General features: G+C 40.0%; 1 long non-coding RNA gene across 1 annotated transcript in view; it reads left to right on the plus strand.

The window, feature by feature from the left end:
* LOC113991524 overlaps positions 1–22210 on the plus strand; it is a 75009-nt gene extending 52799 nt beyond the window's left edge. Inside the window, exons 4-6 of the long non-coding RNA XR_005565526.1 lie at positions 11263–11385; positions 18666–18810; positions 19164–22210. This is a non-coding gene — a long non-coding RNA (uncharacterized LOC113991524). The remainder of the gene's footprint in view (positions 1–11262; positions 11386–18665; positions 18811–19163) is intronic.
* Positions 22211–23834: the final 1624 nt, after the last annotated feature.

The following is a 23834-nucleotide window of genomic DNA, read 5'->3' on the forward strand; positions in this document are numbered from 1 at the left end:
TTATTGTCAATCTAACACTTCTGTGTTTTTTCCAAGGTTTCCTCAAGGCTCAAATCATGTTCTTCCACTGGTTTTCCCATAGTCAAAAAATTCTGCCTCTGTTGAACTTCATGTCTATTGTAGGTCTAGGCAATCTATACTCTTGCATGTTCTGATCTCATTCTTGTGTACTGAAATTAACCCAAACGTAGCTTAAGGAAATCCTGTCCTATGAAGTGGTGTATAGCCCTAGACTTGTTGGGCAGAATCATGGTAAGCACTAGCTGGCATAGTGCCACAAGTTACAGGGGCCATCTCTTCCTGAGTTCCAACTTATATGGCCGTACTGCCTTTTGCCCCCACTCTTTTGTCATCTATCAGTTTTCTCAGGTAGGTCCACGGGGTTCTCTTAGTTCGGTAAATCTGAGCACATTTTCAAGGTCTGTTTATGTGTCTTCCAGTGTTCTGCCCCAGGATACCCATGACCCAGGTTCAGTTGCAGACAGGCATTATTTTTTTTTCTTCTATTTGTATTCTCTGTTCAAGAATTGCTGTCTCTCAGATCTCATTTTTCTGCTGGAGTATAGCAGGCTTCATATTTTTGCAATGTGATTTCGCTTCTTGATATTTAGATTAATCGAAGACTCTAAAAACCTACCAGCCACTTCAGAACCCACCATTGTCAGAAAAAGAAGAGATTCTGATTACTTTTTTCCTCTCAGACTCAAACAAGTTTTTATACCTTTTCCTCTTGAGCATAATCTCAGAGAGACTCAGCCCTGGCAGAGCCTCTGGGTGTGCCTTTTTCCTACCAGCAAACTGTCTTCTCTCTTTCATACATGTAGCACTCAAAGTCCTGTGAACATAGGGTGCTTAAATTAGGACATGGAAGAGATGAGCCCTTTATTCTCTGTCTGGTTCCATCTGGCTGCTTGTAACAGGATTTTGACAGATACCTAAAGAGACCCTCTTGGAAAACTAAAAGCACAAAGACAAAAGCCCTGGTAGGAACAGGAATGATTTAAGCGCCACTCACTGGAGAAACGGAAATCAGTCCAACCATTGATGGAGTAGAATTTGGAGATGTCACCAAAACCCCACAGTGGTGAGCCAGGAAGATGTGCAGTTAGGTAGGATGTATGGTATTTCGGTTATGACAAAGGCACACTTTAAGAAAATGTATTTAACTGTCTCACTCCCATGACTGCTTCCAGTCTGTGTGGGGGACACTCTGTAAGAAGCATCCTTTGAAATTTACTGCAGAAGCCTAAGCCACAGAAGAACAGGAAGGACTGACTTGTTACAGTCCATGGATAGCCCAGTATTTATGTGACCCAGCACTGTGTTGTCTTTGTTGCATCTTTGAGACTCTTTAATCCAATCCACAAAACCCTCACCCTGTAAAACGTGTATCCTGCATAATCCTGAGGCACCGAGAAGAGTTTTTCTTTGCCTCTTTCCACCTCTGCACTTCTGTTGCTGTGGCTGTTTAACAACAACATGCGAGTTGCTGCTTTGCGTCCCTGCTCCTGAATTTTGGACATGGCTGGCTGCAGCCAGGAGCGCATTATGGAAGAGGGGGAAGGCAGACAAGCAAAAGAGGGCAAAAAAGCACTATAGCTCGGCCCATTGTGTGTGAAAGGGAGATCTAATACACCTAAAGGGACAACCTCTTCTGAACAACCTCTGGGGTAAGAGCAGCAATATGCTAGCCATCAGATAAGAGATGCAGCAGATACCTGCTCCTCCACCAGTGTCAGCCGCCCAGAAGTCACGTGACATCTTCTACTGGAATTTTTGCACATTTGCCCAAAAGAAACTGAAGATGATATGCACAAACTCTGTTGATTACCACAATTAATATAGCCATGACAGCAAACAAAACCTGCTAACAGGCGGGTTGTATTCACAGTCTCCCTGGTTTGGAAGACCAAGAGACTGTGACGATAAGGGCTTGGGGAAAGCACCTTTAAGGAGTTACTCTTTATGTAACACATCACACAGTTGTTCATTTCTTCACATGCATACACTTCGACATTAACTTCATTGTCATGTGCACACCTGCCTTGCAGGTGTCTTACCCATGTCTAATTTCTAATACCAAAACAGCTCTGGGACTTAGTTCAACACATCACAGTGTAATAGTCAATCATGTCCCTCCGGGGATGGAAAAAGCGAATTGCTACACAAATTCTTCTCTCATTCATTTGCTCTATGCATATTGCAAAAATCCTACCATTTACATCTCCTGGGGCAGATACTTTTATTTTACTCCATTGATGTGTTTCTAAAAGCCCAGTGTTGAGAACACTATGGCAGGGACAATATTCATGAGATTCAGTCATGCCCACTGTCTCCCAGAATTTCACGTTGTTCCAGATCTGGAGAGGAATAGGGTGTGACAAGTAGAAAGGCCAGATCTCAAAGAAATAGTAAGTGACAAAAGCCCAAGAATGAACATTTGGGAAAATGATTCATTGATAAGTGTATAAATGCTCTAGGTTTTATTCCTTAGTTTATATAACTGTTTCCACGCCATCTGTTAAGTGGTTTGTAATTGGCCAATAAAAATCAGCAGAATGAATATGTTAATCGCCTGCATGAATCTGGAATATGGGCGGCTTTGGAACCCGAGTAAGAAGTGGATGTAGGTTTCCGCAGGATGTTACATTTATTGTGCCACCAGCCTTCCTCACCTGCAGAGCAAAACACAAAATTTCAATCAAGTTAATGAAGAAATGGCATGATTAAAAGCCTGCTTACTTGTTTTTATTTTTTTTTTTTTTTGTTACTGAACTTCATTCCTGCTTCTCTTTTAATCAGTTAATTTGATCTGTGTTTTGGTGGAGGATGCACCATACGTGCTCTTCTGACTGTAGGCACCTCATAGGCACTCCAGGTAGCACATGGCAGTCATCTGAATAGGATGTTTAAGACTGAGAGCAGAGTGCTGTGGGGCACGAACAAAGCTTTTCCCTGAGGTTGATGAAAGGCCCACCCTTGGCTTCTGCTGGAATGCTGTAATTCTTCTGGAAAGAAGAGCAAAGAAGATCAAAGGCAAAATAGTGCCAAAGAACAAAACTTGAGAAAGATTCCTCACCCTGCCTAATTATCACATCACACTTTGAGTCAATATGCAAGGTGCTGGTGCCAGGTGTGGAAAAGTCAATTAATAACTTTAAACTAAGCCCAGCATCAGACTCCTGATGAGAAGCTGCGAAGAGCTATGTACAGGTAATAGACCCACTATTTTCATCCCTTGATGAGCTAGTGGTGAAGCATGTATGGTGGAAAATGCCTTTGAGAGACTTTGAGAAATGTGATAAAGTCTAGATAAATTTTAAAAGGTCACTGTTGTTCCTAAAAAGGTAGGGATTGCATTACAAGAGGACAGGGTAAGTACTGCTCATATCATCCAGGCTGGAGTGCTACACTGCAAGTGCTGCAAGAGGAGCAGAAAGGGGTTTGCTTTCTGCTATCCTTGGGTGAACTTTCCAAAGAGAATGTGTTACTTTACCAACACTCCAAAAAGGATTTCAGTTGTATGCAATAGTCTGATGCTGGTATTCAGCTGGGTTCAAAATTTCAGCTCTGAGCCTATGCTAGGGTTGTGTCCACCAAAAGAGGGCACTTTCTTGGCACTGGATGACTGACTCAAAGAGGAAGGCTGTGGCTGAGGAAAGGCTAGGAATGAGGTGTCTTCATTTTGGTGCCTGTCCTTGAAACCAGATGTCTATTGCATCTTTTTGGCATGTGAGTAACCTGTTCCACATACCTTGTAATACCTCCATACACCACACACCAAGCATTTACCATCAATGGCAGGCTTGGTAGACAGAAAGGTGTTCCTCAGTACCTGATGTGTGTTTGTGGAAAGCAGAATTTCATGACCCATTTTACCACACATTAAGGACAAAAAAATGCCCAAGTATGTTTTGTATATACACTGAGAATAAATATATGGTATTTCTGAAGTTGTTTCTAAGCCACCTTGTTTCAATTTGAGATTTTGCTATAAAATAAACCTTCTTAAAAGCTGCATGTCATTATGTTCTGACTTAAAATTAAAGGAACATTGTAAGTCCTTTTATTTTGCTAATATTCCAAAAATAAACATTTTTACTTATAAAGCTTTTAGGAAAATTCATTCCTGTTTACAGTCCCAGCACATGCACCATGCTGGTTCCAATTCTGTCAGCCAAGCAGCTGTCCTGCCATTAACACTCTTTAGCAGCTGTGTTCTTTCTACTACCTGGGGTCGTGTTAAAAAGCATTTACAGAGTTTCGTGTGGACAGGTGTCCCTGCAAAAGCCACGCCACCTGCAAAGGAATGCAATAAGAACAACCTCTCTTCCAGTGCCCTTAGATATTATAGATATTTTATTCCAATAATAAAAAAGCTAATTATTAAGGTGCTCCACCCACCTACCACTTAGATAATTAAAACAGGAAGTTGTAGAAGTTGTACCCTTGCAGAAGCGTCCCCTGGCACATCTGCTTCACTTTGTTTCTATAGCACTTTCAAAAATAAACTAGAAAGGTTCTAATGGATGAACTAATCCAGCAATGATATTGTATCTCCCTGGCAGCTGCCTTTTTGTGTAGGCTAATGCAACTGAAGTGTCTTCTTTCACACTTTAGGTATTTTGAAGACAGACACCACTGAACAGTCAGTCTCAACTATGGAGTCATAAACAGTCCTTTTGTTGGTCAGAGGAGTACATCTAATTCTTTGTCCTATCTAAACACGAAAATATTTTGAGTTACATTAAAATAAATTCAGTTGCAGGACTGCACATGACTATAGTCTTGAGAAAAATAACTCAGGTTATACCTCAGCAGTGACTATGAACTCAATGTCAACATTCATAAATGTATTAGTCAGGCCAGCTCACCAAATTTTCAAATGTGTGGGATTTCCAGAAGCAGCATAAAAAGAAGGTACCTGCCAACATTTCCATTCATCAATGATCTAAATTAAGTACCTCAACAAGAGTCATCCCAGTTACAGGCACTGCAGAAATGAGCTTGTTTGCTCACAGTCAGTGTGGTTTGCTAGTGTGCTATTTGCAAGTTCTCCTTTGATACTGGGAAATGGAGTTGTGGGGTTTTTTGTTTGTTACTTAGTATTACTGTAAATCTTGAAAAGCCCACTTACTTCTGCAAGGGTTCTTTGAGAGTCTGAAGGACATGACTAAATCTGTGTTGTAACACCTCTGTTAATGCTTAAGTGCATTATGACTTGTATGCTTTGTGGTTGGTGGGTGTGTGGTTGGTCATTGTGAGTGGTCTGGCAGAGGCTGCCAGATATGGGCAAACTGGCAGAAAGCCTTCCAGTCAGGATTGGCTACCTGTAATGAGCTAATAATGTTTTCCAATGTCTGAGATAAGAAACACTCTCTGAGGAAAGGTTTTGACCCTACATGGTCCAAGTGCCTTGTGGAAGTCCTTAGGCTAGGCAGGGATCTCTCATGATTAGGAGAGTGATCCGTTGTACCTGACAAACAGGAGGACAGATGTGCACATGTTGCCAGAGCCTTTCTGTAGAGGTGGGTGTAGGGCATATTGGTGACATGTCTGCACAAAGCATTGACCTGGAGGCACCTGGGTGAGCTCCAAGCCTGCTGATGTAGCCCCCCTCTGACCCCAGATGCAGTATGGTTGCACTAGCAGGGCTTGCTCTCAGACTCATCAGCTCTGCTTTGTAGAGCAGTTGTGTGGGAAACAGAAACAGGCCTCTGTCTTGGACCTGAGAGAGGTAAGATCTAGACAAATACAGATGACATTGCTGGAAAAAGTCCTTGGTTTCTGGTCTGTTAGATAAGGGCTCAGTAGCAACTTGGTGTTGTCTGGCTAGTCCCCCCCCCCATATTTTCAACTTTTAGTATTTGAAAAAATTATAATTAACTATATATCTAATTGTCTAGCCCTCTCTGCTGGAAAAAAAGAAACCAATGGAGAAGGACAACTTTGGCAGTCATCCAGGAATGGGAACTCCCTTCTTATCTGCAGAAGACCATAGGACCACAGAAATCTTGGTTGAAAGCAGCTTCTGGATTTCAGATCTCCACTCTAACTTCACCACCAAAATCCTAAGCTTTACATTATGGTTTAAGAAGATACTATTGTACTTGTGCTGTACAATTTCTTAGCTTCTAGTTTTCTATCTGACAGTACCTCTGAGGACTATCTGCTTGTCAGGCCTGTCCTGTTTCTGTCTGCTTTACAGTTTTTCTGTTTGGCTACCTGTTTTTATGCATCTTCCTAGTACATCTGGAGTTGGTACATAGCAAAGCCAATCTGCTGTTTACTGATGGTGGCTACAACAAATGGAACACAGAAATTCAGGGAGAAAGGCAAATATCATCACTTTACTTGCTTACCGAGGTATCTGCAATTGGAAAAGGACACCTGCTGGCATAGCATGAAGCCCCTTGGACTAGTTTCTTCTCCTTCAACTTTACTTTCAGGGTTAAAAATTTTCAGTTAAAGAAAAATAAACAAAAGTGCCCAGCATTGCTCTCACAGACATGACCAACGGGGTTTAACCAGTAGAGGAAACAGGGCCGAGAGATTATCTCCAACTTCTTTCCTATTAAAACAATTCATTTCATATATTGCCACAATGCAGCAGCTTTATCTGAACTTCCTTTCAACCTCTATAAACATGTCCTTAAAATAAATGCTGTGAATTAATATTTAAAAAATATAGTCTCTATGTGACATTGGGTAACACTTTTTGAGTAGAAGAAGTAGAACTTGCTTCAAAATGAAACATTGTATTATCAAATGAAAGAGAACTTAGCTGGAAAATATACCTAGTGTATAAACCAGCTGTAACCTTAGTGTTATTTTTTTTCTGTCTTTTAGTGAGCTTTGTTGCCTAAAACTGTGGTTTGGAACTAACAGTTTCTCTGGGGCAAAGGCTCCATTGAAATAGTTTGAAAAAGTCTATTCAATAAAACAGGTAAGAAAAACCGTATTTTTTTTAATCCATGGTATACTAAAGTGAACTGTAAAATCTGTTAGGGAGTATCCCTTTTTGATACTCAATCTTATTCTTTGGAAGGTGCAATATTTTTTGAGAGTGACAAAAAAAAAGATGGCTTGAGAGACAAAGTGCCTGTTTTAGGCACCCACGCAAAGGAGTGACAAGAATTGGTGCTGTCATTCCGAAAGGACAGCACTGTTTTGTTAGTGCTGGGATTGTCTGCAGGACAGCTCTGTGGGAGACTGTGAAAGAAGTTATAGAAGAGGAAGTTTCATACATGTATGACCCCAAAATTAACAAAGCAAAATAAAATTGTGTATCTAGCCATTTTATTGCATTAACATTTAGATCTCTTAAATTTGGATTCTCATTTGGTTTCTGCTACTATAATGTGAGCATGGGTATACCTGCTGCATTAGCTGGAGAAAAATATCCTGGGGAAATGGTAGGTACAACAGAAGATTTAAGATTTGGGATCAAGGGAAATACTGGCAGGCTTCAGGCCTTTTTCATGGCTTTTGCTCTCCATCGCACGTCTTACTGCCCCCACCTGGCTTCCCTTCCTTTCAAAACTGTTTCAGCACACTCCAGGCAGATTTGGCTGCATGGGGGTAAGCAGGGGTTTAATAGATTTTAAAATTGTTGCCTCAAGGTCTGCAGTCCAATTTCTTGTACCATAAATGGGTATCAACAAATCAATGAGGGTGAGAAAGCACTTCGGCACGTTTCAGGTTGGGAACGAGGGACAGGCCTCCCCCTCTTCCCCCAGCCATGTAGATGTCTGCAGGAAGGCTGTGCTTCTGCACAGTCACTCGTGTTCCCAAACACTGAGGGCTTTTGGGTGCCCTCACTTGACATGCCATTAGACAGCAAATTGTCAGGAAGTGGAGTAAGAGCCACTGCTCTTGTTGACAAGGAGGTCTCACACCAAAGGCTCAGAACAGCAAGGAACAACCCTCAGCGTGTGAAAGTCATCCATGTACAGGGATGTAAGGGTACACATAGAAGGATCAGCAAGATTGGCCAAACCCTGTGCCAACAACAAGTTCATCTTATTTCAAAATGAGGGCTAGGTTGGAGGGGGGACCCAACACCTCCCACCCCCCTCCCCCTTCTCTACCTGTGTGTTCTTTTCTTTCCCAAGGGGATTTTATTTCTTCCTTCCCCTGGCATGGCTCTGTGGCAGTTTTACTCTGCCAACAGCAGCAGGCAGCAAATGCATTGTACACCTTGAAACAATTTCTTTTGCGAGACACTCCGTGGAACAAATCTGAGCAGCTTAGTTGCTGTCAGTACAAAGGAGCCTAAATCCCATTGAGCTAAGCAGGAGATGGTTAAATGTCTACTTAGGATTTGGAGGAAAGCTGTGAAAGACACACAAGAGAATAAAGTCCTAAGGAGTGGGAATTTGGTGGTGAATTCTGAACTCCTGTGTTTTTGTAGTTAAAAAAAGAAATCACTGGAAAACACAGGTAAAAGTTGTGGTGGGGTTTTGTTTGTTTGGTTGGTTTTTTTTGGTTGGTTGGTTTGGGGTTTTTTTCTTTTTTCTTTCAATTGTACTCATTTTGAATACATCCAGGTTTAGGAAGGGTTACTTCTGCCCCAGGAAAGCCAGGTGTTCAGAGGAATAATTAGATCTTCAGAATCAGTTAGGAAAGCTCAGATGGCTGCTCTGGATTGTCACCCCTCACTCAAAGGACAATTTAGTTGGTGACAGCAGCCTGGACCAACTACAAGACCTGAATTTTTCTGTGCAATGAAGTTTGCATTTGGACGTGAACAAACATGAAGGAAACAAGTTGAAGTAACTCACAGGTTTTGCCTTTGTTATTGCACAGGGCTTTGAAGTGTAGTTACAGTTGGTAGAGAGGAGGAAGAGGCTACTGGCATGATAGAAATCCTACAAATAATAGGAAAACTTACAGGACAAAGGACATGAACTGAAACATGAAAATTGAAATCTAGAATACTTGAATATAAGCTGAGTAGAACAAGGTAGGAGTGATGTCATCTTCAACAGCCACCTAAATGTCTTCCATACAATATTTAAGTGTTAAAAGTGCTGTCAAGATATTTGTCCCAAATTCCCTATAGAAGGAAACATTGTGATTATGCAACACCACAGCCTTGCCTTTCAAAAGCATTGAAACAGTGTTGTTACTGTGCTATTACACAGCTGCCTTTTCTGTCTCCCAATCATAACTGATCTCCTAACCTGCCAGGCATTCCCCCTGGAAAATGATGGTACCTTCATGCTGGTGCTTACCTGGAGAAGCTTATTCTAATTTTTTGCTTATCTCCCAGAGTAGGGTGATCAGACATGCCATTTGAAAGATGTATTGGGGTTTCTAAGCCTCATGAAACAAAGCAGAGGTTAACCCAGGCAACCATCAGGCTGTAGTTGAAAATTGGCCTGCCTTCAGAGGATAAAAGAGCAGTGGGAGGGTCTCTTTAGGCAAACACAGCTATCTAGGGAATTGTTAAAAAAAACCTTGATCTTCAGGATGCAGAAAGAAGGAGCTTTATGATCTTGGAGAAGGTTGGTAAACAGGAGGTTGACAGCCAAACGTTGGTGCCCCCCACATAGAGGGAATGGGGACTGTGTAGTGTGGATGTGTTCCAGTTGGAGGAGAACATTGCTATGAGGAGATGCTCTTGGGTCAGGTGAAGACAGAGGGATTCTTGCAAACCAGATAGGTAAGTCAGCTCCTCAGAGCTGGATTTCAAATAAAACCGGGGCTGGTTCATTATTGTGGGGTGGAACCAGGAATTTCCATGGCTTTGATCAAAATCCTACAAAAGAAATGGTTGTGGAGATGGCTTGCTTTGAAGTTTTGAATTTGAATTTTGAAAGAATCCAGAATGCAAACTAGAATAGGCTGAAATTTGTTTCAATAAAAACATTTTGTGAAAAAAATAAATAAAAAAACAATCTATGAATTCTCATGGAAACATGTTTCAAAGTTGACGGAAAATGTACATCATGTTTGAAATCATCTTGATTAAAAGATGGTAACATTCATAAAATGAAACAGTGATAATATTTTTACTAAAGAGCGGATTGAATTTTATGCAGTATGTTTGCCCTCTTTTTTTAACTTCAGCAGAAAGAATATAGTACAGACTCTCTTGTGTCCCTGATAATACAGTGGTGTAAGGAACAACATTAATAATTTTCTTCCTATTTTCCAACTTGCAAAAATAATGAAAAAGATAAATAAGATCTCATTTATTCCCTGAACCTTCCTTTGGGCAAATCTTTCAACCTTCCATTTTTTTCTTCCTTAAAAATTCTTATGAGCAAAAATTCTAACTTGATATTCATCTCTAGTACAAATGAAACATAAAATCACTTTGTACAAATGCTGGTGATCAGAGACTGCTGACCTCAGCCCTGCTCTGTTCCTTCTAGGGATTACTGTAACTGTGGTTATTGAGGAGGTAGGAGAAATATTTTAGTGGAACTCCAGATGTGGGTTGTGTCTGTGTATGTGTGTACATGCAAACATACATATATACATATATATATATATATACACATATATATATATACGCATATATATATATGTACTATATACTAGATATATGTGTGTGTGTATATACACATACATATATAAAGTACATGGGTTTGTATTTTTGAGATTACTGGGAACTCATATCAAGACACTGACATTTGATTGCATCCTGTGAGAAGAATGGTTTATACATAGCTGAAGAACAGAGTCACTATTTAGGCTGTAAAATATTCTGTTTTGCACCACTTTCATCTTGATAGACATTAATGTAACTTTCTTTTGCCAAGCTGAAGATAAACTGTTTGTCTTGCAGTCTCATTCCAAAATAGAGAAATTACTTAAATGCCTCACCCGTAAAAGGAACAGTATGTGATGAAATGGAATATGCCTGAACTTATATTTAATTTTGCTGACAAATGTCTTTTGAGTGACTGGCTGTTCTTCAGCTTCTTTTCCAGTCCTTTATTTTTACGAGGTTTTTTTAAAAAGACTGATCTTTCCACAAAGTGGTGACACAATGTCATCTCAAGATTCGAATTGGTCAGAACATGTTTGATGAAATATATTTAAACTAAAATATGCTGCCTCTTGGTCGCCAAAACATTTTGCAGAGGTGCTGGTGTTGATGAATGAGGAGTTTTCTGTATCCCAGGTTGAGGTCTCTGGTTATGTATGTTCTGAAAGCCTGATTGAAAACTTGATCTCTCTAATTCAGAAATAGATGTTTCAACACAATTCCACACCCTTCCATTTGAAAAGTTTTTGTTTTCATTTCAGGACCCTATGAAAAAATTGGAAAACCTGCACAGTTTTGGAATGGACTTATTCCACTGTCACCAGCCAGCTCTGCTCGACACCTTCTCTCCCACAAATGACTGAGCCAGATTTCCAGAAAAGGATGTAGGTCTACAGCTGTAGTTTTTTTCCTCAGAAGTCACCTGTCATCTCACTGTAGCCTGAGCTTCCACAGACTTTTATTTTTTCCACTGAGTCAGGCTATGGGCTGTCAGAGCAGACCACAAGCACGCACGTAGAGCTGTGACTTGACTGGTTGGCTCGGGGTTGCTGCTGCAGCCATTCTTGTTGGTTTCAGCAGTGTGGCCACTGCGGGCATATTTTTTAAAAAACAAACAAACAGTTTATAAATCTTTGACTTCACATTCCTGCACAAGGGTAACTTAATTGAAACCCACACCTGGTTGAACAAGCTTAGGCTGTACCAAAGAAAGCCTCTGTGCCTGTTTCATTTGAAACCTATGGAGGGAAGATAGTTCGTTAAGTTTGTGGTTTATAGAAATGCCTCTGATGTGGAGTTTTTATGTTTTGAACTCTTGTTTTGTTAAATGAGTGCAATGTTAGTTGTACAGCCTGAATTTTAATGACCTGTTTCTTGATTTAAAAGATGGAGCTACATCTTCAGTCTTTGAGTCCATGGTTAGAGATTAGGCAGGTAAGTTAAAAGCCTGACTAACTTCCCTATTTAGATTTTGGTTCTTGCAGTATATGCTGAACTTTACAAGCCATGTTTTCACACACTGAACTCTCAGGCCATTTCCCAACATACCTTGACTTTAGAGTAAAACCTGAAATATCTTATCAGAAATATTTTTTCTTTGGATTCCCTGGAAGTCCTGGATTTGACCTGCAGAAAAATACTTCTTTTTTCTTTTTTTCCCCCCATATTAAGGCATCCTTTGAAATTGCGAGTAGTTTTGAAAAGTGTCTCTCCTGTTAGTCAAAATAGTACCAGCAAATGCTATGTTCTTTTTTGAAAAGCAGTAGACACTTCTATCAAACTTTTCTTCCACAGAGGACCTTGTGTCGCCATTCTCAAAAATACACAAGGGGTGAATTCTTCAAGAGGTCATAACCTGCTAGCCATATCAGGAATCAAATGTAAATACTGCTTGAGAAGGTGGCCCTTGGAGAATGAAGCATTGGTGCCTGTCTGACAGGCTGTGGGCTCCTGATCCCTCAGACCATTTGTGAAAATGGGACTTAGGGTGACTGAAGCACCATAGGAAAATGAGCTGCAGAATTTGGGAGGTTCCTTTCATAGACCTTTGGAAGGTGCATCCTTGGGGATGGTTTGTGCAAATGGTTTGACAGTGTTAGCTGTAAAATTGAGTTTGGCAAACTGTATGTGCTTTAGCTAGTTTGAACTACCTAACACGCATGCTCCACAGCTGGTGGGTAGGAATCAAAGAGGAACTTATAGGGGATGTCACTGAGATGAATGCGGTACATTAAGGGGAAAACATCCAACTCCACCTTCTCAAAGTAGGAATTTATCATTGTGCCTAACTGTTACAGTGGGTGGTCTCTGTACTACTAATATGATGTAGCTGCTAGAAAGGTATTTCCATCCCTCCTAATTTTGTAGTGTTTACTTACCCTTGCTGTGACACTGCTATTGACACTGAAGCTGTAATTATAACCAATAATTCAGTAATCCTGATGATATATTGCGACAAATTGACCAACGATTACAAAGGAAACAGTATTGTGGCAGTCACTGGGGACTGCCTGGCATAAGACAACTTTAATTAGAGATGACTAATACCTTATCCAGCCTCCAGGGTGCAGAGGATGTTGAGTGCTAAATACTAACATTTCTATGAATTTACATGATGTTAGGAAATGTCAGTTTGCTAATTGTTCAAATAAAGGAATTTCCTTTTGCAAAAATAGACTAGTTTATGGCACATGGAAGAATCATTTAGCTGCTGTTACTTTAGCTGAAATCAGCAGCATCCTGAGTTGCCAAGATCAATCAGTTCTGAAAGGAGAAGAGGAAGTGCTTGCAGAAATGCCTGGCTCCTCTACAGGCACTAAGTTGAAATGTCTTCTTCCTGTATTCAGAAAATATTTTAAAATTCAAAATATGTATGTAGCAATTAAAGTTAGTTATCAAAAAAAACCTATGTACGTGAACTGGAAAGGAAAACTACCACTCTCCATTTCAGCCTCTGGAAGAATGATTTTTCTGGTTTTGATAAAATGTGTGGCACGTGTCACTGGTTTTTTTCAATATAATAGTGAGAGACAACATGACAAGCTCTTGAGATTCATAGGATCTTTAAACTGCAAATTAGCAAAAGACAGTCTGTATAGTCTGTGCCCAACCTCAAAGTATATATATGTTTGCTTTAGAAAATGTGCAGTTTCCACAAGTGGAAATCACAGTTTGCAACAAACACCATAGGAAAAATCATCAGATCCCTACCTGTCTGTTATGTGAAGGGCTGCCATTCTAGGTATCGCTGTGCTTTCCTCCACAGCACCCCTGATACACACAATGCCATAATCCCTTTCTTCCTTTTAAGTTGCTTTCCCATACACAGCTCTACTGCAAAACCAGCCCCTCTGTAGTGGCTTCAGGGCAGTGGAAGAAATGCATTCAATTACATACACAAATATAACCAAGAAAAGTTAAAATGGGTTCAGCTTCTCTGATACCTTTCTTATCTTGCTTGTTTTCTAAGCTTTGGAACAGGAGCCTTATTTAAACATAAGTTAGCATAACACCCTAATTTTAAATATGGACCTGTAGGCAGCAGTATAACATAAGTGTTAATGCAATAACTTTGACTGCAGACCTTAGCTGAACCCTAGAGCCGTGGTGGTTCTGCAGTACAAATACAGTCACTCAGGGGTGATCCTTTGGTTGGATAAAATGCTTCCTTTCAAAAGTAATGATAGTGTTTGAATTAATTAAGTTATAACTGAAGTTTTTCCATGATGCTATCTTAAAACAATAACCTAGCAGTGGTACCCACAGTCTAATCAAAATCAGGCTTTGTGGTTTGAGGTGATACACAAACACTTCTGTAGACCTGAGGTAAAAAATGTGGAGCATTTCTAAGGGAATTAAGAACCTCAAATCACCTTCTAAAGTAATCTTGCTCCTTAGGAACAGCTTTGTCAAAGTCTTTATGCATTGCTCCTTTCAACAGTAGCAAAGGGTAAATGATAAATAGAGAGCTGCAAATCATAGGTACAGATTTCAGCAAGCCTGACGTACCAGTGCACGTCTGCAGCTATTCACACCTATGTACTTTTAGAAACCTGAGCTTAGATACCTCCCTCATTTTTAAAAATGAGAATTAATACCACAAAGCCCAAGCACGAACAGAGAAATGTGAGCCAGAGTACCTTTAGAAAACAATTTTCAAAGGTGTATTTTTCCCTCAGGTTGTAAATAAGCTGCCTGGGAGAGTTTATTGTATGAGATTAGTTACAGAAGTAACTTGATTCTAACAGGCATCTGTGTGTCTGGTTAGCTGGCATGTTGTTTAGAAAAGCAGTAGTTAGGTTTCTAAGCCACTGTTGAAAATTGTCTTTAGAGTTGCCCTGAAGCACCTGTACTCTACCTGGGAAAGGAATGCACAAAGGAACAGAGCTGCTAAAAGCAAATACTTATAACAAAATGGATCTTTTTATGTTAAAAGCAATCGTACTTGTGTAGTGTGCCTTCAAAATGTTAGAAGCATTTCTGTCTGAAGCAGTCCTGTGAAGTGAACAGAAAGCAGAAGAAAAGCTCCTTAAAAAGGCTCAGTCCCACTTTGAGCTTTCACTGGTAGAAGCTGGTTTTGACCAGTGTCTTGTATAAATTAATTTAATGTCACTTGTGCTGAAAAGACATGTTGTCTCTTCATCTTATTGCTCACATACACTTTTCTTTGTGTACCAGAGAGACAAGAAAGCATCCATTAAATCACAGCATTTAAAAAAAGAGGCAGAAAGGACTCCCTCCTGCCACCACTCTTCAGCCACAGGAGTTTCTGTAGGTGCTGTCTTGCTTCTCCCCCTCAGCTTCCCAGCACTGTGCTACAGTTCAGACCATCCCTAGCACAACTGGGTTGAGAGGAGATTTAATTATGCTGGTGGAATTGGGAAGAGGGCTTGAGCATGGTTACGGTGTAAGATATAATTGAGAGATTTTTTTTTTCTGTGTCTGAACCAAGCTTGAGTTAATCCTGAAGGTAATTTGAGATCAAAAGCACTGAGACTGTTTGAAATCTTATCTGAATCAGACTGCTAGATCATTTAAGGCAAATGTTAAGTAAGATCACTTCAATTACCCCAATCAGTCAATCTTGGTAACTGAGATTGCACTATTCAGTTCAGGGCCTGAACTACTACTGTTAGGTTCGGGTACTAAATGGAGTAAATTAACTGGCATGTATTTCTTAATGCTGTAGCTGGGCATCTGGTCCATATCTGGACCACACCATGGTACAGCTGTACACTGGGTTGACAAGTCTGGGGCTATTGTCTCCAACATCCAAAGGGCTCAGAGTCAGGGTTTGATTTTTGACCCACTGTCAGTTTGGACACAAAAAAAATTCTCAGCTTTCTCAGGGTGTTGCCTTTCTGAATAGACTTATACCATTAGACAGAAAAATACCACAACACTCTGTGTGATAGTTGAGGGGCAATAGGGGATGATCACTGCAATATGAGATAACTATTAAAAAAGTTTTAACTGAATCTACAGTACACTCAAGTTCTGGCTGAAATTCTGAAAAATCACCTCATTTAAAAATGTGTATGAGGAGATTGGCTTTGTTTCATCTGCAGTGGTTTGTGTTAGGAGGTAGATAGTTCAATATCAGTTTATATGCACAGAATTTTGAAGAGCTTTAACCTAGCACATTTTTTAATGTTTTGGGGTTTGTTTGTTTTCATGATTGGCTTTGGCTTGCGGTTTCCATGGTTTAGAGTTCTGGTCGGGCAACTGGAACTCAAAACTGGAACTGTAGAGCCAAGTTTCTGGCCTCTGCTTTCTGGTGCCTGCCCCAAGTAATGTCCCTGGGTACATCCCTACCTCTCTTCCCAGATTTTAAAATGACTATCAAAGTGCTTGTCTGTCTTAAAATACAAGTTGAAGCCTCTGACTAACTACAGAAGTAAAAAGGGCTTTTACTTCTCCCCCTGGTGTTAAGTTGTTTAGGACACGTAACTCTTACGTACATCTTTCTTTTGGTTATTCCCTCTCTTTCTTGGATTAGGAAGAAAGTATAAAGTTGTTTCAGAAAAAAATGTTCATTTCAGAAAAAAAATTTAGTCACTCTGAGTTACGAATTTTCAGCTCTCAAAAATACAAACTCGTGGTTCATCCTAAAACCAGGTATAGGGATCTTATTTCTCCTTCCTATAAATGCAGCTATTTCTGTCCTTGCAGGGAGGATTATATATGCATTTTAAAAGAGAATGTGGGTCCAGCTCTGAGAGTTTCTTTGTGTGGCTCTGTGGAGGTACCTCAGCCCTTTCTGCAGAGCCTGCTTTTGCAGGAGCCCTAAGCAGGCTGGTGGGTTTATAATGTACCCAATTGGAGGCTCAAAGTAAGGCCACCAGATTCCTCAAGTGGAGTCTGAATGCAGATATAAAGGGCTGAGGCCCCAATCCACCAATCACCTTGCTTGTAAAAGAGGCTGGAGGAATCAATAACATGTAATTTACAGCATAGCAGTAATAGTGCAATTTTATAGTGGCTTTCAGTTATAGCCTTGAAATTGATTTCTTTACCTTCTATGTATTAAATATGCATAACTCTTGCTGGGAGCAAGCCAAATGATGTGCATTAGATCCCAGGACATCAAACAAGGTCCAATGTAATGGACCAATGCCACCCATTTTTTTGGGTGCCTATGGTATATGGTAAAGCTACATGGCTCAAATATGCTTATTTCTCTTTCCATATGTACTTCACAAGTTGACAAGGCATAGCTGTTAATATTATTAGCAAATTGTTATTTATAAAAAAAAGAAGGCAGATTCTATGGTAAATATAAAAAACATCTGATGGTGAGAAGAGACTGGTATTTGAAGTCGTTGTGATAGGTCAATAACGCTTCTCCTAAAACTGCCTACAAAATCCCCTCCCTCTTCTGCCCCAACGCCTAAAAAAAAAAAATCTTTCCTTTTCCCTTTGATATCCTGACACTTTTTCTCCGGAGAGCTTTAGTAGGAAACAGTGCTTAAGATTCCAGAGAAAAGTTCTTATCTATTGCCTCAAACTAGAGCTTTTACCTGCTTAACACCTGTAGTTTGATTGATAACACTTTACAAGATGTGATAAAGACACTTAATGCCATTAGCAATATTCACACACTAATCTTTGCTCAGAGTTACAGGTTCAGTCATTACTCATAGCAGTTTCTATTTTCAACTGCAAGCCAATTTATCGTGGTGCACAAACTTCGCTTAGGACACACAGTCCCAGTATGAATATGACCAAGCACATTCTTGTTTCATGATTAGATCTGTATGAAAATCAGGAGGCAGTGCCTCCAGTTGCTTTATATTGTGAAGTGGCTGTGGACAAACCCGTTGCTGTGACAACATGAGAGAGTGGTTGGGAGATTTAAGCCCAGGCTCAGCATGAAAAAAAAATCTTATTTCTATCTGTGAGACTCTTCTCAGATCTGATGTACAGCCTGGTGAGATCCTACACATGTCTGCACACCAACCTTCAGACACTTTTGGGATATGACAGATATTTTAGTAATAGCACAATCCTGTACTTTGTTCTGCAGTTCTCTTAGTTCATAGCCCCAAATTTTAGAATGCCATAGTGGCTCAGAGATCCTGGTTTTTCCCTCATCTAACTTCTTGTGTGGTTACTGTTTGTTTTCACAAAATGAGTGTATGCTGCTCTGTAGTGTTCTAAATGAGTTCTCCCAGATGCCAGGTAAAATATCAGATATTCAAACTAATAAAAAAAACAAAGGAAAAAAAAAGAAAATCAGACAGAAGGATCATCTTAATGTCCTCTGGGGCTGTGCAGTCATACCAGTGGGAAAAGAAAATTTCAGCATGGTGGGTCTGGGAGAGAGGGATAGGTCAACCCTATAGGACATCCAGAAGTTGAGTGCTATTACTTGGACTACTGGTGTTTAAGGACAGTCCTGCCAGATGTGACTTAATAGCATTTTACAACTACCTATCTATGAAACTAGGTAAGGAAGGATCAGTTTCAGGTCCTCTGAGTGTGCCAGGCTTGTCTTTATTTTGATCTCCTTCCAAAGCAGCACTGCTGTCTGTACCTCCATAGTGTCAAATCCCACCCTCAGAAAAATCTTTTCAACCACACTGGGTGTCTGTGGATGGAAACATCACTCTGATCAGCTTCTGGGTCAAGTTATTAATGAAACAAGTGTTCCTACTCATTCCAGGTGAAATGGCATGTTCCAGCAGGCTGGAGCTCTGTCCATGGAAGCAGGCAGAGGTCTCCTTCCCATCACTCTTTTGCATCACAGTTTCTCCAGGGGGACACAAAGAGAGACAATGTTTGTAAAGCTCTTCCTCACCACTCATTATGTAAGGAAGTGTTTTAAATTTTTTTTTGGTGTGCGATATTTTTAAATAATAACATCAATGATCTTCGTAAATGACAGAAAGTGATGCCTTAAATACCTGTTCAAAAAGCAACTGTATTATGATCTCCTCAGCAGGACAGTTGTGCTTTCTAATTGTTCACTTCCATTGCAGAGAGTTGCTAATTAAAGATGCCATGTAGGCCCACACAGGAAGGAAAGAATTTCACAAAATATCCTGTTTCCCACCCGTCAGATGGGAATAGAGGGGGGGAGAGAGAATGAATCAAAGGATGAGCAGAAGAATATAAAGTTAAAGCTGCAACAGTGACAATAAGGATTTGTTCTTTTCCACAGGAGCCTGTCCCAAGAAAGGATTCCTGATGGGACATTTCCTGTTCACATTGCTGTCTTTCTCATGAGAATCCACTCTCAGACCCTATGCCTCCTTGTGGACTCTGACACATGATGGTATCCAACTGGACCCTGACTGAGTAAAATAAGGAAAAGTCAATGACATGAGACAGTACTGGTGGTGATGGAGTCTGAGACATAATCCACAGCCAACACTCATGTTACAAGAACTGCGACAAGAACAAAAAATACCTGTGTGATTGCTTGTGGTACTCCAAATAAAAATAAGGCAACAGATCTCAAGAATGCAAAGACACTTCAAGAGCTTTACTCCATTTTGGTTAATGCATGTTAAATTATACCTATGGGGTCTTGTTCCTATGAAAAGATTTATTGAGAAGTGTTAAGCATATCTCACACTTATCAAGAATGCTTAGGAATAATCAAGATATACTGAATATTCTGTACAGTTGCCCTTGGAAAACTGTTCCAGCAGTGGTGCTTTTGGTTTAAACTCCTACTGCTATCCACCTTGAGTGAAGAACCCTCTATAAGAGGGTTTGAGAAAGGAATATGTGCTAAGTAGATATGGTAAGGATGCTGTCCAGCTGTGTGGTGGCATGCTGTGCCTATGTACTAGGACCTCTTATTGAGAAACTGGAAGCTTTGGAAACCTGAGATCTGCTGAATCCTACCATTACTGATTCACACATTCTGGGCTTTGAAATCTCTGCCTTTAACTTGGTAACTCTCATAGATTTACAGAAACCTATTCAGACAACACTTGACTTTATGGAAAATATTCACGATTACTTTTTTTAAACTGTTGGTCAGGCTTTGATAAAAGGAAGGCAAAACCCCCAAACCAAACTTATCAACCAGGTGCCTCACTCCAAGTTTCAGAAGTTCGGTAGACACCAAGACTTTGAAGACATAATTGGGGCATAAAAACATTATGGAAAGCATGTGAGGCAGAAATAAGAGAGAAATTTGATAGGTCTGACATTGTTTATGTTTTACATTAAACACAAAAAGATATCTCCAAAATCTAAGAAAGATAGATTTCCTTACTCAACAGGACTCAATTAGTCCTAGAGAAATAATCTATTAGCCACTGAGAAAATAAAAAAAAAAAAAAAATACTTTTTCCCCTCAAGCAAAAGGACCATTTTTTGAAAGTACCTTTTATTCCTGGTAAGATGGCAGAAACTTTAAAGGGAATTGATAAGAGAAGGGCAATGCTATCCTTTAGACTAAGGAGTCTGGTGCTCTTGTCCAGTGATGGTGATGTCTGCCTGGCTGTGCGCAGTCACTGAAGTCTGTTAGTGGCACATCAATAATAAATACAAAGCCAGAGTCCTGTTCTGACAGGGAGCACAGTCTGTGTTGCTCTGGAGAAAGCCTGAGAGACAATCTTGGAATGTTTCTTGTGAAATTAAATGTATGTTTGAATTCCTGCTTCTGTTAAACTGATACTTTATTCCTCTACATTTCAGGAAGGGGCTTATGTATTACTAATCTTAGTTGATCCTATTATTGGATAATTAATGCAGATGGTGGAAAACTGTGAGAGGCTGGATTTTCAAAAACGTCATCACATACTGGGGTTTCCAGTTTTGTCCCTAATGACCTTGTCCAGAAATCTGTGACATTCACAGGTGTGAAGACTTGGTCATGCACTTTTACAACAAGTGTGCATTTGCTTCTTTTTTAGGCCACTATGGTCCATTTGGAAGAACTCAGTAACGGTTAGAGAATACAAATTTTCTTCGGAATACAAAAATGAAAATAATCAAAGGCAATGTAGAACATAAACTTTTACAATATTCTGTGGATCTGAGGTGATTCAATATACTCATTGCACAAGGCGGCAACACAATTTAGCTAGTTTAAATACATTTAAATGATCTCTATTGTATCTTAAAGAACAGTCACAGGAATACTAACAGTTTGGCTGAAAATCAATAGAGCTAGCTCAGTAATTCTTCTTCTAGAATTACTCTCCTACCACTGTTGTTCAGGAATAACAGTAGAAGAGCTGTCCTGTGATAACACTCCTTGGAGACAAACCTGCCAGTGGACAGATGAATATTATCATTGGATAAAAATAAGGGAATATCATACAGTTCCTTATCATATCTGTGAATTGTCCATCAAGATTATCTCAGAATGGAAGAGAAGTTGTGAGAAGTGAGACCAAGCATTACTAAAGGGAAGTCCAAGGGATTCTGTGCTTCACAGACACAGCGGAAAAAATTCACACTTATGCACTTGTATTTGATAATTTTCAGTTCCAAATCCTACTTGGGAAGTCTGGTTTAATTTTTGGTAGGGTTTTTTTTCCCTTTCCTCTTGACCAGTGGTTACTTTTTACCTGAAATCACTGTTTATATCATTCAGTAGCTTATCACCAAGAACACCTGTGTGGAAACTGAAGGCGATAAGGAAATTTTCAATATATCACTGTTTTCTATTAGCAAGGTGTGAGCACATATAGAAGTCGCTATCTGTCTCCTATTTAAGTAAGATAAGGGAATTACAAAATGGGGTGTGTTCTACCAATGGTTAATATGTAAAATTCCACCTGAAGAGATAAACACTAGGAAACTGTAAATTAAATATGGACACAATGTCTCAAAAATGTTCAACAGGGAACTTTATCATGTATTTTTGTTCTAGAGCAAATCTTGTATTATTTTCTTCTTTCTATAAAACTTGTTAATGGCCATACCACGGTGAGGTATTCAGTTACATCCCCCCTGGGAATTATGTTTGGGCAGCTTCTGGTTTCTATACTGGATTAGCGCTTGCAAGGATGTATGGTAGGATACAAATTTAGAGAGATTCCTAAGTATAATAGAGTGGTTTTGGCCAAACCTTGAGGGATTGTACTGAGTTAATGTGAGGCTTCATCTTCGTAACTTCAGTGCAAGTAGAGTGGAAAGGGGACTTACCCTTTGAAAATACTTGTTTGAAAACATCCTGAGCTGAGGATGACACAACCAAGGGAAAGGATGGGGTTTTAAATAAAATTCATACTATTTGCTTCAGCATATGGTCTCATCTGCATCTTAATTCAGGCAGAGACATCTCTCAATAATCAGATCATAAAAACCTGTCATGTATTTTCAAAACTTTTTCTTTCCTCACAGATAAAAAGTGCCTAAATAGTACTGAATTCAGTAGTCTAAACTCTTTTGTGCATCTGTCCATTCCCTTCTTATTTCTGATTTCCCTGATAGAATACCAATGCTACTATGCTTCTCACTTCTTTAAGAATGAAAGCTTCTAAACTACTCTTGCCCTGTGCATATTACTGTGTAATGTTAGATTGATCTGCTTCACCCAAACTGATGTATATGGGTGCCTGTAGTCTACCCTTCACACACAGCTGAAAAGTATAGAAACACTGTTGTCTAGCCTGAGGCATTCTCCTACCTCCATATTTAGTATGCAAATATGTAGTCTGGCTTTTCGATCTGTTGAATGCCTAGAGCACCTTACCTCTCTTTGAAGAGTTGGCTTTGCTTATCTTATTTTCTCGAAACTTCTCAAAATTTGCTTTTCTTCTGCAAGCAAGACAAGAATTCTTAATGGTGTGATGCAGCGTGCTAGTCCATCCCTAGCTGGGCTAGGAAAACCTTGCCAGTCTTGATCTGCATTAGTCAAGATTTATCACTTTAACTATGCTTCTTGACAGATGCTATACAGAAATAGTTTTTCCTGTGACATAAGATAACCAAGGGACTTTTGTCTAGCTCAGAGATCTTGACTGCTTCACTGATCAGCCCTATGCTGAAAAACCCCTGCTGCTTTTTAGGGTTCTTCTCACAGCTCCCTTTGTGAGTCACTGTCTTCTGGTAGAAAAACACACAAGTCTCCCTGGGTGAGCTTAGCTTTCCCTGCCCATGTCAGGCAGCCTACATTGCTAGCAGCTGGTTTGCTGTATGAAAGGACTTAAGTATTGCTTCCATTGAACTGAAAAGAGTGGACTTGGCGAGCTCATTGGCTTAATGAGGTCTGCAAACTGTCTTTGAATCCAAGACTCCCATGATGGTAATTGTTAGCACTTTTCAACATGGCAGTCTTTATATGGGGTAAAATTTTCAAAAGTGCTTAAGTGAAGGTCAATAAGACCTAGCTATTAAAATAAATAAATAAATAAACCCCAGACCCATAATTAACAGATGTTTGTGGTCCTGCAATAAGTGAAACTATTTTAACAGCGCTTTGGTAGAAACCAAATGCTGAAATAACCCTTTGGTTAAAAGGCAGCATAACTGTGTAGCCTGATGGGAAGGGCTCCCTCACTGAGAATAAGCAGCCCCTGGGTTTAGGGAACGGTTTACTATACAGACAAACCAAAACAGGACCAAAAGGAGGGTGTTTGGAAGAGCTTTCACTTGCAGGGCTGTACCTTAGGGGAGCACCTTGTCTGCAGCAGGATAACCCGCTACTTTGGAGGCATCTGGTTCAGGCAGTGACACCTCACCTCATTTTCCTGTGAGTTGCTCCCATGCCTGGGGCAGCACAAAACAGGCAACATGGAAAGCTGCACAGCAGGCAAGCTGCATGTAAAGTCACAGCCTGGTTGTCCCCCTTAAGCTGAGGGATGGTGAGTGGCATCTCCAGGGAAGGGAGATAGCCATTTCAAAGACCTCAGGAAACCAAAAA

The sequence above is a fragment of the Pipra filicauda genome, unplaced genomic scaffold (assembly GCF_003945595.2).
Source record: "Pipra filicauda isolate LSUMZ 115617 unplaced genomic scaffold, ASM394559v2 scaffold48_size3843733_pilon, whole genome shotgun sequence".
Lineage (NCBI taxonomy): Eukaryota > Metazoa > Chordata > Aves > Passeriformes > Pipridae > Pipra > Pipra filicauda.